Source organism: Panthera onca, chromosome B1 (genome assembly GCF_046562875.1).
Source record: "Panthera onca isolate mPanOnc1 chromosome B1, mPanOnc1 haplotype 2, whole genome shotgun sequence".
Taxonomy (NCBI): domain Eukaryota; kingdom Metazoa; phylum Chordata; class Mammalia; order Carnivora; family Felidae; genus Panthera; species Panthera onca.
The window spans coordinates 9,974,292-9,991,597 of record NC_138342.1 but is presented as its reverse complement, the minus strand read 5'-3'; the positions used below and the strand labels follow the sequence as shown (position 1 = coordinate 9,991,597).

The following is a 17,306-nucleotide window of genomic DNA, read 5'->3' as shown; positions in this document are numbered from 1 at the left end:
GTAGGCTAGCAGCGCCATCTAGTGGAGAGCGGAGGTGTTACACCGAGCCCCGCCCAAATGGGCCAACTTTTCTCCTCAAGAACACAAGCCTCACCACCGGCTTAATTGATGGACTATAAAGAGATACATAGACTGACCTCTAGGGGAAAACGAAGCAATTGCAGTCCTATTTCAATCCGTTAGCAGGTTCATCTGTTCCATTTTTTTCTTTTTTTTTTTTCCTTTTTCTCTTTTACAATTCTTTTCTTTTTCTTGAATACAGAAAGAGAAAAAGTTCATTTTTATTTTCAGTTTTCATTAAAAATATCTCTTTAATTTTTATTACTATATTTTTTACTTTTGTGTAAAATTTTTCAAATTCTATTTTACTTCCATCATTTTATTTTAGTCTACTTCAGTGTACTCGCCTTTTCAAATTTTCAAACAATTTCCTTTTTTCTTTCTTTTTCTTTTTTCTTTTTCATTTTTTACTTGAATGCAGAAAAAGAAAAAGTTCATTTTTACGTTCAATTTCTTTCAAAAATATTTTTATTTAATTTTTATTACTATATTTTTTGCTTTTAGGTAAATTTTTTCAAATTCTATCTTACTCCCATCATTTTATTTTAGTTTACTACAGTGTAGTCACTTTTTCAAATTTTCGAATGATGTCTTTTTTTTCTTTTCTTTTTTCTTCTTTTTTTCCTTTTTTATCTTTTTTCTCTTTTTCATTTCTTTTTTTTAAATACAGAAAATGAAAAAATTCATATTTATTTTTAATTTTTATTAAAAATATTTTTAACTTTTTCTACTATATTTACTTTTGTGTATATTTTTCAAATTCTATTTTACCTCCATCCTCTCATTTTAGTCTACTTCAGTGTATTCATTTTTTCAAATTATCAAACGATTTCCTTTTTTCTTTCTTTTTCTCCCCCCCCCTTTTTTTTTCTCTAATCTGTCAAACCACTTTCCACACCCAGACCAAAACACACCTAGGATCTAGTATCATCTATTCGATTTCTGTGTGTGTGTGTGTGTGTGTGTGTGTGTGTATTTAACTTTTAATGTTAATATTTTTTTTAATTTTAGTTTTTTTAATTTCAATTTTTCTACCTTTTCTCCCTTCAAAATGACAAAACGAAGGAATTCACCCCAAAAGAAAGAGCACGAAGAAATGACAGCCAGGGATTTAACCAACACAGATACAAGCAAGATGTGTGAACAAGAATTTAGGATCACAATAATAAGAATACTAGCTGGAGTCGAAAATAGATTAGAATCCCTTTCTGCAGAGATAAAAGAAGTAATAAATAGCCAGAGTGAAATTAAAAACGTTATAACTGAGCTGCAAGCACAGATGGATGCTGCGGTGGCAAGGATGGATGAGGCAGGACAGAGAATCAGCGATTTAGAGGACAAACTTATAGAGAATAACGAAGCAGAAAAAAAGAGGGAGATTAGGGCAAAAGAGCACGATTTGAGAATTAGAGAAATCAGTGACTCATTAAAAAGGAACATCAGAATCATAGGGGTCCCAGAGGAGGAGGAGAAATAGGGGTAGATGGGTTATGTGAGCAAATCATAGCAGAAAACTTTCCTAGTCTGGAGAAAGACACAGACATCAAAATCCAGGAAGCACAGAAGACCCCCACGAGATTCAACAAAACCCGACCATCAACAAGGCATATCATAGTCAAATTCACAAAATACTCAGGCAAGGAGAGACTCATGAAAGCAGCAAGGGAAAAAAAGTCCCTAACCTACAAGGGAAGACAGATCAGGTTTGCAGCAGACCTATCCACAGAAACTTGGCAGGCCAGAAAGGAGTGGCAGGATATATTCAATGTGCTGAATCAGAAAAATATGTACCCAAGAATTCCTTATCCAGCAAGGCTGTCATTCAAAATAGAAGGAGAGATGAAAAGTTTCCCAGACAAACAAAAATTGAAGGAGTTTATGACCACTACACCAGCCCTGCAAGAAATTTTAACGGGGACTCTCTGAGGGGAGAAAAGATGAAAAAAAAACCTATATATACATGTGTATATATACACGTATATACATATATATACATATATATATATATATACGTGTATACACACACACACACATATACGTGTGTGTGTGTATATATAAATACCAAAAGCAACAAAGATTAGAAGGGACCAGAGAACACCACTAGAAACTCCAACTCTACAAGCATCATAATGGCAATAAATTCATATCTTTCAGTACTCACTCTAAACATCAATGGACCCAATGCTCCAATCAAAAGACATAGGGTAACAGAATGGATAAGAAAACAAGATCAATCTATACGCTGTTTACAAGAGACCCACTTTAGAACTAAAGACACTTTCAGATTGAAAATAAGGGGGTGGAGAACCATCTATCAGGCTAAGGGTCAACAAAAGCAAGCCGGAGTAGCCATACTTGTATCAGACAATCTAGACTTTAAAATAAAGACTGTATCAAGAGATGCAGAAGGGTATTATAATCAAGGGGTCTATAGACCAAGAAGACCTAACAATTGTAAACATTTATGCGCCAAATGTGGCAGCACCCAAATACACAAATCAATTAATCACAAACATAAAAAAAACTTGTCGATAATAATACCATGATAGTAGGAGACTTGAACACCCCACTCACAGCAATGGACAGATCATCTAATCAAAAAATCAACAAGGAAACAATGTCTTTGAATGACACACTGGACCCAGGTGGACTTAACAGATATATTCAGAACATTTCATCTTAAAGCAGCAGAATTCACATTCTTCTCCAGTGCACATGGAACATTCTCCAGAATAGACCATATACTGGGACACAAATCAGCCCTAAGTAAGTACAAAAAGATCGAGATCATACTATGCACATTTTCAGACCACAATGCTATGAAATTCAAAATCAACTACAAGAAAAAATTTGGAAAGGTAACAAATACTTGGAGACTGAAGAACATCCTACTAAAGAATGAATGGGCTAACCAAGCAGTTAAAGAGGAAATTAACAAGTATATGGAAGTCAATGAAAATGATACCACCACAACCCAAAACCTGTGGGATGAGGCAAAGGTGGTCATAAAAGGAAAGTATATAGAAATCCAGGCCTTCCTAAAGAAGGAAGAAAGATCTCAGATATACAACCTAACCTTACGCCTTAAGGAGCTGTAAAAACAACTTCAAATAAACCCCAAAACCAGCAGAAGACAGGAAATAATAAAGATTAGAGCAGAAATTAATGCTATCGAAACCAAAAGTACAGTAGAACAAACAGATCAATGAAACCAGAAGCCGGTTCTTTGAAAGAATTAACAAAATTGATAAACCACTAGCCAGTTTGATCAAGAAGAAAAAGGAAAGGACCCAAATAAATAAAATCAAGACTGAAAGAAGAGAGATCACACAACCAACACAACAGAAATAAAAACAATAATAAGAGAGTATTATGAGAATTATATGCCAAACAGGCAGTTCTGTCACAGATCTGGCGGCCAGAAGGTGGGGCCTTTTTTCTAGTTTCCTAGAACCCACCATGCCATTTGGGGGCCCCTCTGAGAGATTCAATCCAGTCTCCCTCACTTGTATCACCCAGGAAACGAACAGTCTGAACTCTGGCCCTTCATTTTCATAGTAGACCAGCTTCCCCTGCCATAGCAATGCCAGCAGAAGGAGGGCGGTGCGCGCGGCCATTGCCTGTCCGTCATTCGGAACAGCTCTTGCAAACAGATGGGCTTTGTGACCCAGCCCCGTACCACCTCACTGAGCCATGGGGAGACTCGGTGTGAATACCTTTGACTTCCCACCTATTGAAGCACACCTATATTCATTAATACAGTATGGCCTCATGTTTACTGAGCTGTGTGCTAACGGCTCTATGTATCTCATCTGGTCCTTGTAACAGTCCTACATGTGAGTGATAGTATCATCATCCCCATGTTCCAGTGAAGAAAATAAGATCGAAAGGGTTCTGTCGCTTGTGAACAGCAGAGCCTACCGCAAACCTACCCCACCCGGCTGGACATCCTGTTACAGTGTCACCTCTCTCTGCCATTTTCAGGGAATGGTACGCTGCTTCTCTGCCCTCCCAGCAAAGGCCATCCCCCTCCACCCCATCTCCTCACCCCCACTGCCTCCTCGGTCAGGTTCAGTTTCCCCTCTCCCTTTATTTTTGCCTGCTACTTCTGTATTCATTCCTTGCACACAGTATCAAACGTCTCTTTTATTTAAAAAAAGGTGCTCCGCCCTCCATACACCTCCAATTTTGTTGCTTCTGCTTTTGATGTCCTTTCCTTCACAACTGAGCTTCTTGAACGATTCGTCTGCATTCACAATCTCCAGTGTCACCTCCCTCTGGCTTTCCAGCTCACCAAAATCGGGAGTCCTTATAATATCACTCCTGTGTAAATCTCCCAGCCAAAGTCACCAGCCAAGCCAAATGTACGTCTAGAGACCAGACTCCTCCTCCACCCCAGCTCCAAACGTGTATATCAGGTGTGCCTGCTGATGTCTCTGTTTACATGCCTCATAGACATCACACATCGATGTGTCCCCTTGACTCCCCTCGAGACACCCTAGGCTTCCAGAACTATCTCAACCGGCACGACCAACAGTCAGGTGCTCACTCAACATGTCCTCCTTGATTCTTCCCCTTCTCTCTGCCTCCAATTAAATCCAGTTGAACAGAAGGTTCTGATGGGTTCTTCTCCAAAATGTATTTCAAAACATTCACTTACGTCCTCTCCACTGACTTCCTGGAGGCCCAAGTGATGCCACCTCACCCCTGGACCACCGTGGGAGCCATCTAACTGGTGTCGAGGTCTCTCCCCAACCATGTTTGCCTCCTCACAACCTACTTTTTACCCAACAAAGAATCATTAAAATGTCAAAGTATGTCAACCCCCTCCCCTGCCGAAAGCGCTTTGATGCCTTCTAATTTTTGGCGGCCCAAAATCCTGGTTTCCCCAAATCCCTGCATGATTGGACTTTCCCGCCTCCCCAAGTGATAGGAGTGTGGGCATTGCTGACAAAAGGATTTGTATCCTTTTCCACGCAACTTTGGTCAAGTTATATATAAAATAAAGATGCTAATGTGTACTTCACAGGGGTTTCATAAAGATTTTTAGATTAATTTTTCATGAATTAAAATAATAATGTAACTTCAGAAACGTGTTATACATCAGAGTTGTCTTTCAGATCACACAAGACAATATGGACCATTCAGTAAATGGTACTGTGAGAATCAGTCACCGGTTTTGAAAAATAAAATACAGTAGGTGCCTGAATCACATAAGTAAACACATATATAAACATTGATTCTAAGTAGTTTATATATTCAAATAGTAAAGACAAAACTTTAAAACTATTTATAGATACATAAAAAAACATATTCTTATGACGCAAGGTGGAGAATATTTCTTTAAAAAGAGAGATCAATACATAACATAAAATGTGAAAAGATGAGCCTTAGGAGATGTATTTGTAATATGTATATATATAGTATATATAACAATATATAGGAGTCTATATACATATTATATATGTATTTAAAATGGGACTGATTTGGGGCACCTGGATGGCTGGGTCAGTTTAGCATCTGGTTCTTGGTTTCAACTCAGGTCATGATCTCACGGTTTGTGGGTTTGAGCCCCAAATCGAGCTCCGTGCTGACAGTGCAGAGCCTGCTTGGGATTCTCTCTTTCCCTCTCTCTGCTTGTCCCCTCCTCGTGTGCTCTCTCTCTCTCTCAAAATAAATAAATAAATAACTTAAAAAATAAATAAACAAAATAAAATGAGACTAATTTAATATAATATATATGTAAATTATATATAATTATTTATTTTATGCTATAAAATAGGTATATAAATACATATAAATAGATAAGTATATATAATTCACATAAATGATTATATATAACACGTAGGATATCTATAATACATATATGTATATAAGAATAAATACACATAGAATACATTTGCAAAACAAAACCAATAAAGGATTAACATTCCGAAGATATGAAGATTCCCGTATGTCTGTAAGAAAAATACAAACAACCCAAATAGAAAAATGGGCGTGAATCATAAACAGGTATTGCACAGAAAAGGTAAATTGTCCATAAACATATGTGAAGATGCTGAATCGCATTAGTTATTAAGGAAATGCAACCTAAGGCCATGATGAGATATTACACAGCCAGCACTTTGGCAAAAACCACGAGGATAACACCAAGTGCTGGTAATCGGTACACTGTCCAGGAAACCAATTTGGGTTGAGCTGAACATGGACATAATTATAGGTCTTTAGATACAGTATGGCCTCTGCTTAGAATGCACCTCCTCAAATTATCTGTCCGGAAAACTCTTACTCATACTTTCAAATTCTGCTTAGATGGCATCTGCTTACTAAAACCTCAGGCTCCCAGATGCAAAATGCATCGTTTCTTCTGTGCTACTTGTACAAAATCGTATCATCCCATATCGCATTGTAATAGAAGTGTGTGCTTACACTTGTCCCCCACCAGCCTAGGAGCTGGGAGAAAGCAAGGGCGATTTCAACTTGCTGACCCAGGGCTCAGCACTGGGCATTCAAGAGATGAACTTACATGAACGGGACCTCAAATCTCCCAGGTCTCATTTCACAACCACCAGCACCCCACCCCCACCAGCCCACCCCCACCTTCATTCTGTGGCAGCCGCAAGTCGTGGCTGTGCTTCCTTTTCTGATAAGCACTGGGCTCCTGCACCACTTCCTGTTTCTCCCTCAGCATCGCGGTCTCAGGTCTCAGAGTTCTGATGCATTTGCACAGAACCCAACCCTAAAGCCAAATGCAACAAGCAAGACAATCTACCCATATTTGGAACATAATATCAATCAAAAACATCTCACTCTTGAGTGATTTCGAACTCCAAAGCCAGTTTTGATGTTAAAAGGACATTGAATTCCTAATTCTATGGATCCCTGTGGGAACCATTTTCCCATCAAGGATTTGGATGGAGGTGACTGCCTGTAACCAATTAAGATGTATGTTTGGTGTTTGGCGGTTCCCTGACCCACGCCTTCTGTCCCTCGATCACCAGGGACCTTGCATTGAGTGACAGATGTGGGCAAAGTGGCAGTGGCTTGGATTAGGCTGCAGCCTGGGTCATTTGGCTGTGTTTACAGTCAGCTCAGCTGCAGCCAGTCAGTTGCTACGACCCTTGGGGAACAAACAGTTGCTTTTCCAAGAGTCAAGATATGATGCCTTGTGGCATAATAGAAAGAACTTTATAGAAGAAGCACTGAGATAGACTTCCAGTTCCACTGCTGTGCAGTTCTGTGGCTTTCACCCCGCCGCCCCAAATAAAATAAAATAAAATAAAATAAAATAAAATAACCTCACTGGACCTCACTCTCTCTTTTGGGAAAGGAATAACTACCCTGCCTACTTTTCTAGGGCAAGGAGGGGTTTTAAGGATTAAATGCAATGATGAATTTAAACTATAAGTTAATATACAAATATTAATATCAGCCAACACTTTTAATGCCTTTTATATGCTAGACACGATTCTAATTGCTTTATATATGTTGAATCATTTCATCCTACTAGTAATTTTATGAGCTAAGTACTACTAGTCCATTGGAAATTAAAAAAAAAAAAAAAGGGCACAAAAAAGTTTAAGGACCTTGGTGACAGAGCCAGTAATGGCAAGGTCCAGGATCTAAGACTAGGCTCTTCACCACCTGGTTATGGTGCTACACTGAACATCCTAGGAATTATTTTTCTGTTGCTTTAGATTTGCTTTTAGATTTCCGGTTTGTTTGGTTTTTTTTCCCCCACTCTCTCAAGATTGGTCTCCCCATGCTTCCCCAGAAACACAAGGTGTTTCATGTTTCATATCCCCTTCTGGAGGCCTGGATCCCAAGCTCCTCCTCCCAGCTTCCGCGGTCCCATAATCCCAACTTCATTCCCAGGTTACTATGTCTGCTGCCTCAGTCGGGATTTTTGGCCTTTGTTCATTTGTTTTGTTTTTTTCCTGTTTGGTCCTCCAATCCCTGTTTAATCAATCCCCTACATTAAATTCTGTCCTGTTGAAATGTCGGAATTTCCGCTTTCTTCTTCTTCTTTTTAGTTTATTTATGTATTTTTAAAGTGAGAGAAAAAATAAACATTTAAAACAGTTTTTAAAAAATGAATAGATGGACGGATGGATGGGTGGATGACTAGATGAGTCCAAATTGTCAGTTTTCTAGAATGGTATCTGATCATCTTGAGAATACAAAATGATGTGTTTTGTTAGTGCAGAGCCTGACACAGGGCTTGATCTCACGAACTGTGAGCTCATGACCTGAGCCAAAATCGAGAGTCAGATGCTTAACCGCCTGAGCCACCCAGGTGCCCCGAATTTCTGAATGAACGCTGACTGATTCAACTTACTATGTGCCAGACGCTATGTGCCTTTTACATATATAAATGCATTCGCCCTTTATAAAACCCTATAAGGGCATTATCCTTCTTTTTATGGATGAGCAAACTGAGACACAAAGCTATCACATGCTTGCCCAAGCTCGTACAGGCTTGTTTGTGGAGGTAGAAGCTTCCAACTCCAATGAGGTTTTGTCTAAAAATCCCTGTCTAAAAATCTGAGAGTGAATCCACATCCTTAGTGCCAGGGTCCTTCTTAGAACTAAAACTATATGTTGGGGCGCCTGGGTGGCTCAGTCAGTTAAGCGTCTGACTTCGGCTCAGGTCATGATCTCATCGTTCGTGAGTTCGTGCCCCACGTCGGGCTCTGTGCTGACAGTACGGAGCCTGGAGCCTGCTTCGGATTCTGTGTCTCCCTCTCTCTCTCTCTGCCCCTCGCCTGCTCATGCTGTCTCTCTCTCAAAAATAAATAAACATGAAAAAAAATTTTAAAAAAAGAACTAAAACTATACACAAAGTTCCCTGAATAAAGAAGCATGTCACTCTCTGTCCCCGCCCACAGATGGCAACCACACAGAGATTTATTACCAACAGATGGCTGCAATACAGGAGTGAGGCATGAGTGTACCTGGAACACGGAAGACAGGCACAGCAATCCAGAGTTATTTCCCACCTACACAGCTACCAAGGAATCAAATTCCAATTGAAAAATGATTACGTCTTTCCCCAGAGTTTCTGATGAAAAAAAGCCAATAAAGTTCGTAGAGTTGGCCGGAAGCCACCCCAGACCATGCTGTTTTCTTTTTCCTTGTAATAGATAACATCTATGTCGCCTTTGGCATAGATCTCTTTCCTCCTTTTGTGCATCTCTCCATCTGATGCTCTCCTTCAGCCATTTTCATTCTTTTGTTCCATTACTTTGTCACCCCACCTGTCTCTACGGTAAGTACAACAAATTCTTGGAAGACAGCTTAATCCTTTGAGGGAGAGATTTGGTCAACTTTTTTAACTTTTACGCAGAAAAATATTTCCAATACCGACTTTCTCATCCGGAAGTTACTTGTGGCCCAGAACCTTCCGAAGCCTTAGTAATTCCCCCTGTATGTTTTGTCGGCGATTGAAGGGGCCATGCCAGGTGTGTGATGACAGTTTCTCGTACTCAGATCAATGAGCCTCAGGAGATTGGTTGTTTTCCCTCCACACAAGGAACCACATCTTTGTCTTTATAAGTTCTATTTCATTTCCAATTGTTAAAAGGCAAAGTTGTGTCTTACACATCTCTCGCTTTTTTTTTTTTTTTTTTTTTTACTATTATACTGCTTTTTAGTTTTTACAGTCATTTCTAATCAGGCTGAGATTCTCGGATTGGGTATTCCACGCAGTATGGCTTTTTCTAATTGTTGTTTGGAAAATAGCCATTGCTATTTGTGGCCTACTGGTATCTCAGAAAGGAGGAAAGTGGCATAATTTCTTTGTAAAAACTTTATCACCGAAAGTCACGACTACTCGTGAGAAGAGCCTGGAGTGGGTACCCGTTCCACGGTATCTTAACAGGCACCTTCCTGCTGTCCGACAGGGGCATTCTGGGAGTGCTCTATGGACAACACCAGCCCAACCTCAGTTACTACTCCTTCCTCACAGGTGACATGAAGGGCCCTCTGAGAGGGGGCTAAACATGCAATGTAACGGGAGTATGATCAGCCTGGGTGTGAATCCCAGCTCTGCAGTTTACCTACCCACTCAGAGTCTCTGCTGTCTCATTTTATAAACCGGAGGTAACTGCTCCCCTTAAAGTTAATAAGAAGGAGCCAACAGCCTTGCTAATAAACCTACTTGTGCAGACACGGCACTACATACACATGGTGAGAACATTTAATCCACACAGCAATGCCTCAAGTCGGGCACTAGTTGTCCTCTTTGATTTTACATGTGAGGAAACCAAGTCTCAGGCAGCTAATTAAGTTCCCCAAGGTTCCAAACCAAGTAGATAGTACACCCAAGTTAAAATCACATTGTCTATCCCAAAGTGCTGTCTTTCCCGTGAGCCCCCACGGCCTTCCAACAAAGAATAGATGAGTGCATAGCAGACAGGCTGAATGGTGACAAGGTGGGAAGCCTTTGACCAGAGCTGTTTAAATCACACCAGATATCCCCTTCAACGACATGACCATCATGGTGGGAGAGGGGTCTGAAAGAGGAGCAGAGGAGGGCATGGGCCAATGGCATGGAAAAACTCTCAAACAGTGGAGGGTAGACAAGCATCTGATGAAGTTGGTGGACAAGTCGGCCTTCACTTGCATCCATGAAGTGCATCACCCAAGTGCATCTTGGCCTGGTGTTATATATCACTGAGGTTTGAGGATACCAATACATCACTTTATTCTCTCCTAAAGATTCTGATCCAGTTGGAATGTAGACACGGGAGCTAGGCAGGAATTAAAATACAATGTCTGCTTTATTACTGGTGGAGCTTGATTATTGGATGATGCTTGAACTCGAGGCCAAAATAGGCTATGGCAATGACTTACCCCATTCCTCCCCCTATATTTCTCAGTAGATACTATTTCTAGGGCAAATTAAGATGTTGGCCAAATGCAAGAATCATTTTCAACACTTCGCACTGGACCCCAATTTTTCCTTAAAAGGAAAGAGATATTGGTACAATTATATATTGGCTAAGCTAGATCCAAAGGAAAAGAGAGGCTATCTTCCCTCCAATTATATTAACCCTGTATCATAAAATGTTACAGCCCTCTTTATTAAGACAAAACACAATAATACTCTTTATTTTGTGTTCATTATGATTAAAAAGACGTGCCTAGGAACCTGACTTCCATATGTAAAATTACTTCCATGGGAAGATACTTTTCACCTACCAAATAAGCCAACCCCTAAAGGTTGGGAACTCCATCCATTTATCAGTATAAATATAGAAACGTGTTCTCACAGTACTCACTATTTCTAAGGGAAGGTCAGCCTCAAAGCTCTCACTTTTTTTTTAATTTTTTTTAATGTTTATTTATTTTTGAGAGAGAGAGAGAGAGACAGAGTGTGAGCTGGGGAGGGGCAAAGAGAGAGGGAGACACGGAATCCGAAACAGGCTCCAGGCTCTGAGCTGTCAGCACAAAGCCCGACACAAGGCTCGAACTCACAAACTGTGAGATCATGACCTGAGCTGAAGTCGGATGCTTAACCCACTGAGCCACCCAGGCGCCCCACAAAGCTCTCACTTTTAATTGGAACCAAAAAGAAAAAAATGCTAAGCTCTAGGGACCATCATAATGATGAGGAAAAATCCAAATTCCATTGACTCTTTCCCCTTTCATCACCTTCTCTGTACACAAAACCCTCTGCTTATGTTTGTCTCCTTTCCTAAGACCTAATTATATAGAAACAGAAACATTTTTAAAGGTATGAATGCTTGTTGGTATTATATGAATTCATTATGTTAGTGCTCTGGGAAGCTAGGTGTTCACAGGGTCCAGGGAAAGAGAATTGGCCAAGTAATTCCCCCAAAGAGCTAATTTGCTACACTCTATTTTTAGAGATTAGTATCCTCACTTTGGCTCACTGTGAAATAGATCTATTTATTTCTACCTTACCTGTGCACATGAGAAACTAGCTGCAACTTGTTTGTCATTGTGGAACAACCTTTCATTCAACAAATCTTCCCTAAGAATTGAGTGTTTAGGGAATCACCCTAGTAAGTGGCAATATAGAGAGTTTCAGGTTGGTACTTTCAATATCAACACAGGTGACCCATCCAACATTCTAGCTTCTCAATTCTTTGACTTCCTTTCACACAAAAATTGTGTCCTTCATCCCCTCTCCCAACCCTATTACATGTCAGATCCCAGATCACCACACTCTACTGCTATCCCTCTAAAATATTGACTATAAGAATCCCACACTTACTGCCAACTCTACCTCCAGCTTTGTCCTGTTCTGCTCACATTCCAACAATCCTTCAACCCCAACCAGAGTGAAATTCACTGGATTTATTGTTCCTCACTCCACACCCTTTTGTTTTTGTTCACATAAAATTCCACAGCCTATCACTGTCATCAGTCCTCTACATAGACTGTCAACTTTTCTCCTCCCGACTCTTGCATGGGGAAAAACAAAACACAAACCAACAAACAAGCAAACAAAAGTCCATGCTGAAAACCAATTCTCAACCTTTTTGGGGGCTGCAAACATGGCTGGAGGAAAACACACAAGCACATGGGTGGTTCCACTTTGAATTCCCAAGTACTTAACCTCCTAAGAGTCTGCACTGCTGTTCATGAAATGTATCCCATGCCCCTATTCAAACATTTCTCTCACCTTCTTGGCTGCCTGTTTCTTACTTTCTTATCTCTGCTCAAAGTTCTTCCATCTTTTCCTACTTCCTATTCTTAGCCAATGGCCTTGCATCTTATTTAATTGAGATAGTAGAGCAATCAGAAGATAACTTCCACATGTTCCCACACGAATCAGGCACTGAATGCACCTGAACCATACATACGACATCTCCTCCCATATGATAATGGCAGGCTCCCATCTACGGCCAATCCTTTCGCATGCCCACTAGCTCCTATCCCATTTTGCCAACTCAAGGAACCTGTCCAGCAAATCTCCCCCATATCTTCTATCATTGATCATTTCTCCTTCTGGGTCATCATCAGTGGCAAACAAATATGATATAATGTCCCCCATCAACCTCTTCCAGCTGTTGTCCATTTATTTCACAGAAAAACTCTTCCTGAGAGTGGTCCATGTTGTCTCCACGTTCTCTTTCCATTTTCTCTCAAACATCCTCCCAGAGGCTCTCAATGTCATGTCCTAACCAAACCAATTCTCAGTTCTTACCAGACTCAACCTATCAGCTTCATTTGACATGACTGACCACTTCCTCCTCCTTGATATTCCTTCACTTGCCTTCAGCACATCACTTGGTTCTCCTCCTAGCATACTGGCCACTCCTTCTTCGGCTCATTTACTGGCACCTCCTCTTTTTCCCAACTTACAAATGTTGGAGTGCTCAAAGACCTGTTCCTTGGATCTCTGTTTTTATTTTTCTACACTGACTTTTTTGGATATGTCAACTTATCCAATCCCATGGCTTTCAATTTATATGCTGATTCTATGCAAATACTCATCACTAACCTGGACATGTCTCCTGAACTCTAAACTCCCACATTCAACTTCTAATTTAAAATATTCTGTTACATATCTTACAGGCATCTCAAACTTCACATTTTTAAAACTGGGCTCCTTCTCTTTTTCTCCCAAACTGCTCTTCCCATAGTCTTTCCCATCTGCATAAATGGCAGCTCCATCCTTTGGGTTTTTCAGGTTGAAGTTGGAGTCATTCTTCACTCCCATCCCACACTTTGTTTTCAACAAATCCCTGTTGACCTTAATTTTGAAGAATATCTATAATCATACCACTTCTTACAACTTTCCATTACCACCTGAGTCCAAGCTGCCATAATTCCTTTTATGAATTATTGTTGCAACAGTCTTTGAACTAGTCAACCACCCTCCCTATTTCTGTTCTTGCCTCCTTATATTCTGTTTCCCATATATGAAGCAGAATAACCTTTAAAATTATAAGTCAAATTATTCCTCTCTTCTGTTCAAAACTCTCCAACAGATTTTCATATCACTCAGAATAAAATTAGGAGTCATTACCCGGTCCTGAAAGTCCCTTGGTGTTCCAGGCTGGCTCCCTCCCTGTCTGACCTCATCTCCTACCAGTGTCTCCTCTCTTACTCTGCTCCTGCCACATGAACCTTCTGGTTGTTCCTGACCCATCCAAGCACATGTCTACCTCCAGGAATTTGTCCTGACTGCTCTCCATGCCTGGGGATCTCTTCCTCCTGACATCTTCTTAGCTGCCTCCTCCATTTCACAGAGAGCTATACTCCAATGTTAGTATAGTAGAGGCGATTCCCCCAAATAACCTGTCCAAAATAGCTTTGCACTATCACTCTGTGTCCTCTTCTTTGGTTTTATTTTTCTTCTGAGCACCTATCCCTATCTGAAATAGTATATAATGTCAGGACCCCATCCCTTCAACTAGAATATAAGTTCCATGAGACTAGTAACTCCATATCCTTTTGTTTATTACTATATCCCCAGTGTTTAGAACAACGTAGCTAGAGGCTTCCGAAAATATCAGCTGAGTGAGTGAATGAATGAGTGGATGAATAAACTCTTAGGCTACAGGGCTATCGAAGCTTTTCCAGAAAGACCTTCCACACATCCAGGCCACAATACAGGTGGAAGAAAAATCAGAATCAGCTTCCACACTGTGATGTTAGGGGGATTCTGTATGCCTTAAATAGAACCTTGTGAGAATTGCTGAGTTAAGGATGATCTCAAACTGATATGATTTACAAAAAGACTACTATGGTTTTTGAATCAAGTTAAATAACAAACACCAACTGTGACTTGAGTCTTACATCCCCGGAAAGATTAACCTTGCTTGATGAGGAACAAAGATCAAGAGGAACAGGGATGCTTTCTATTATTCCATCCGTGCATGGAAATTATGCCTCGCCATGAACAGTTCCTAGCAGTTCTGTCCCGCCAGGAAACACGTGTCTCATCCATCATTCTGGCAACTGTCCTCCAGGTTACTAGGAATCATCTTCTGCGCATGACTGATATGGCCATCTTTCAATCGACTGGCACTCCAAAACCACACATTTTTTGTACAGGTGCGTATCTCAACACCTTACAGTCACTGAAACACACAGGCTTGCAACATTACAACGCCTTTTTAACCCACTATGTGGGAATGAGTGCACGGGCCAAAGCTTGACTTATCTCCCATCCCCATCAACTAAAAAGCATCAAGTGAACAGCTGTGGTCCTCTGCTAACTATCAGGGGATCAAACATCTTTTGTACCCAGTCCCTGGATCCATCCAAATACAAATATTCAAACGAACCCCATGACTGTCTTCAGAAGGCATACTTTTCTCTTCTCTAAGTAGCTGCTGCATGAAGCACAGACAAGACCACTGGTTTTGGAGTCAGACTGAGATGGGTCTGAACCCCATCTCAGAACCTTATTGACTGTGAGACCATAGTTGCTTTACCTCTCTGAATGTCAGTTCTTTTATCTGTAAAGTAGAGATAATAATAATGTCTACCTTGTGGAGTTGCTCGAAGATGTACTTAGCATGTACACATAAAGCCTTAGCACAGGGCCAGGCATATAGGAAGAATTCAATAAATAGATTCTTTTTATTTTTACTTCTCAGGGCTCTTCTTCTGAGGTAGGCTGTTTCCACAAATGGCAACAATAATCTTTTATCCCACATGCCCATTTGCAACATGACTTTTCCACTCCTCCTGTAAAGAAGGAGTCTATTTCCCACCCACCCACTCCTTGAATAGTTTAGGCTGGCCCTGTGCCTTGCTTTGATGGAAAGAACACAGCAGAAGTGATGCTGTGTGACTGCAAAGCCTAGAGTTTGAAAGTCTTGATGCTTCTGTTTCACTATCTTGGAAGCCAGCTGCCATGTGTAAGGTTGGCTAAACCACAAAATGGTGAGATAGGCATGGAGAGAAAAGCCACGCAGAGGAACACAGGTACCCAGCAACAGCCAGCACCGAGGCCCCAGATGTGTCCACAAGGAGTTTGGGGGTACATATCATGTGATCTGTTCACGATCTCTCTCCTGTAGTCATATCTGAGCATTCACATGCTAAAATATGATACATATTACTTTATCTTAAGTTCCTTTTACTTGTTCCTTGGTTATGTTGAGGCATCACATTGATTTGTTTTGAAAATCATGTTGTGGATGGGTTGTGTTATATTTCTGGTAAAGTGAAGAACATGTTATGAAATATTAGTTACTAAAAGGAGGCATAAAGCAGTAAGGCATTTGGGCAGCCTGGTCTATATCCAGGAGCCCCCCAATGAATATTTGGTTACCCACACATTGTCTATATAAAAGCTAGTTGTGATTGCTCACCAACTCCCTGATTCATTTCTTCTTTCATGGATCTTTCTGTCTAGGCCAGAGTTTCTCAACATTATTTAATCCAAGACATTTTATTTTAAGTTTGTTTGTTTGTTTATTTATTGACCATGTGCATGGAAGGGGTAGAGTGAGAAGGAGAGAGAGATAACCCCAAGCAAGCTCCACGCTGTCAGCACAGAGCCCATCATGAGGCTCAATCCTACCAACTGTGAGCTCATGACCTGAGCCAAAATAAAAAGTCAGATGCTTAACCAACTGAGACACCCAGGCGCCCACAAGACCTTTTTTTAAATTATTTTTTAATGTTAATTTATTTTTGAGAGAGAGACAGAGACAGAGATAGAGAGAGACAGAGCGCAAGCAGGGGAGGGGCAGAGAGAGAGGGAGACACAGAATCTGAAGCAGGCTCCAGGCTCTGAGCTGTCAGCACAGAGCTCAATCCAGGGCTGAACCCACGAACCACAAGATCATGACCTGAGCTGAAGGTGGATGTTTGACTGAACCCAGGCACCTCAAAGCAGAAGTCAGCAAGAGGCCCCAGTGAGGATTGAACTCACAATCCCTGGTTTACAAGACCAGTGCTCTAACCACTGAGCTATGGAGCCTACCCCAAAACCTTTTGATTAACATGATTAACCTGAAAATAATTCTCTGTATCCTTTTCTCTCTCTCTCTCTCATACACGCGCACACACACACACACACACACACACACACACACACACACACCAGATTTTGCTGTGAGAGCAGCCTCTGCCTCCAGCAGAAACCCATCCCATCTAGGCAGCGTAGTAGATGGTAGACAGCAGGCTCCTTGAGAAAATCAACAGTGTGGCTCATCTCTGGACCCCGCCTCTTCTCCCAAAGGACCTAGAACATGGCCGAGCACTTAATAAATATTTGGCTTCTTTCTTCCATGTTGGCTTCCTACAACAGA

The 17,306-nt window shown here is 40.8% G+C and overlaps 1 non-coding gene across 1 annotated transcript; it reads right to left on the bottom strand.

The window, feature by feature from the left end:
- Window positions 1-16,902: 16,902 nt before the first annotated feature.
- On the bottom strand, window positions 16,903-16,975 carry TRNAT-UGU (transfer RNA threonine (anticodon UGU)). The gene has a single exon. It is a non-coding gene; the product is annotated as a tRNA-Thr (tRNA).
- Window positions 16,976-17,306: the final 331 nt, after the last annotated feature.